At 38.3% G+C, this 2,275-nt stretch overlaps 1 pseudogene; it reads left to right on the forward strand.

Annotated features, from left to right (window-relative positions):
• The first annotated feature begins 1,231 nt into the window (after nucleotides 1-1,231).
• LOC144240604 (U2 spliceosomal RNA) lies at nucleotides 1,232-1,461 on the forward strand (annotated as a pseudogene).
• Nucleotides 1,462-2,275: the final 814 nt, after the last annotated feature.

The raw sequence follows: 2,275 nt of genomic DNA on the forward strand, positions 1-2,275 counted from the left end.
TCAGACCCAGGCCTTCGAGGCAAGTGACGGACACCATGGTACTTGGTTTGTGGTAAAATATCTGGAAAAAATATTGGTTACATATTTGTTACCCTTGGCTAATGAGTCCCAGTCAGCAGAGGCTAAGCTGAACACCACACAGGCAGCAGACCATCAGCTTGCTTCTCGTGGATGCAAAGATGTCAGGGGAATCAGGCCTTGTCTTTTCATGTAACCTGGCAGCTGATTTCCTCCTTAATTAGTTATGACACTATTAACCAAAACAAAGGATTCTGGTTGCTTTTTTTTAAACAAAATGGTGCCAGACTTCTAGAATTTATTTTCTAAGTATGTCATTAAGCATGTTTTTTGTTTTATTTTGTTTTTGTTTTTGTTTTTTTAAAACAAGCTTGAAGGTCAGAACAGAGATTTTCTAGTAGAGATTGTTTGCTACCCATACTCTCAGGGTTTCTTAAGAGAAAAACGTGATGACAGAACAGTCTGCTCCATTTCCCATAGGTTTTGCCCTTATATATATTAATAACAATTAATTTGGTATTTTGAAGTTTACAAAGGGTTTGGGTTTAGAATCGTAAGTGGATGTTCTCACTAGGATTAGAGGAAAGGAAAAGAGACTGACAGGGTTAAATTTCAGAATATTACTGCTTGAATGGCTTTGGGAATCTTTTAGTGTTATAGTTCATAAATTGTATAAAGTAGAATACTGGTTCTGAGAAGTGATATTTGAAAGTAGGTTTCCAAGGTTAAATAGGTTTGGGTGACATGGAACTCTTGTTTTCTTCCTGGAGATTCACAGTACATATTAATATATTATAGTACCCAAACAGTCCTAAAATGGAACAAAACAATTAACTTTGTTTTAATGTTTTAATTTCCCACCTTTGATTTTGCAATATCTCAATACCTCTTGCCTCTTTAAGAAAAAAAAAAACCTTAAGAAACCAAAGTTACATAGCTAATTGGTGGCAACCTTGATCTCAAGATTCTCTCTCAGGCTCCAGATCATTTCATATCTTGCTAAGATTTGTGACTTACTCCTCCCCTGACTCACAACTGAGGTCTTGTGGAGTTGTGACTGGGCCACGCACTTGTGGACTATGTTAAGATTTTGCTTTGCCAAGTCATTCTTAGGGTTTTGCCATTGAGGAACTTTACTTGCAAGAGGGGATGTTATTGCATTCATGTAAACAAGTAATGACAACCTGGTAGTCTCTGTAATGGAGATAAGTAGTATCCTTCTCAGCCTTTTGGCTAAGATCAAGTGTAGTATCTGTTCTTATCAGTTTAATATATTGGAGATAAGTACCAGCAATGGTGAGCATGGATCTTCATGTCAAAGTGTTTTCTTTTTTTAATTTTTTTTTTTAATGTTTTTATTTATTTCGGAGAGAGAGAGAGAGCGTGAACAGGGGAGGGTCAGAGAGAGAGGGAGACACAGAATCTGAAGCAGCTCCAGGCTCTGAGCTAGCTGTCAGCACAGAGCCCGATGCGGGGCTCGAACCCACGAACCGTGAGATCGTGACCTGAGTGACGCTTAACCGACTAAGCCACCCAGGCTCCCCCATGTCAAAGTGTTTTGAGCTCCTCTGATAAGGTAAATTCTATCTGATAAGAACTTCTATAGAACTCCAGTTTTGTGCTATTCTTCCAGCCTTTAATCTAAGCCAAAATCATAGGTGGGGCTTAATAGATCGGTTGCCAGCATGATGTGGTGTATGAGGTGAAAGATCACATTCCCTGTGTCATAAAAAAGCTAAACAAGCTTTTAAAATGATGTGTATATTAAGGTTAGTCTTAAATCTTTTGTTATGGAACAGAGGTAACACACTAACTTAGGGAAAACTGTGGATTTGAAAGATACTAAGAATTACTTCACCAGCCAGCAACTTCTGAGTAACATGCAATAGGAAAGAAAGGCCTTTTTTTTTTAGCAAAAGGATAGCTCTTACTGCAATCATTAGGCTTTGACATCTCAATTATCTTCTTTTAAGCTAATCTCTACAACTAAGGTACCAACATTATTTGGGCTTAAAAATATTAGTCAAGTACATCATGAAGAATGGACACAAGAGGATTCATCTTAACACCTCCTCACTGGGGCTCAGTGGAGTGTATCAGTTATGCAAAACTCTGGATGCAGATGATGACCCATGCCTCCCCAGGAGTTATGCATTCTGGGAACATTACCCTGTCCAGGAGTGTCTTAGTTTTCTCTGTGTCTCTCTTTCCTTATATATGCCATATATCTGTTAATATATTGTGCACTCACAGAGCA

This window comes from Crocuta crocuta, unplaced genomic scaffold, assembly GCF_008692635.1.
Source record: "Crocuta crocuta isolate KB4526 unplaced genomic scaffold, BGI_CrCroc_1.0 scaffold6, whole genome shotgun sequence".
NCBI lineage: Eukaryota > Metazoa > Chordata > Mammalia > Carnivora > Hyaenidae > Crocuta > Crocuta crocuta.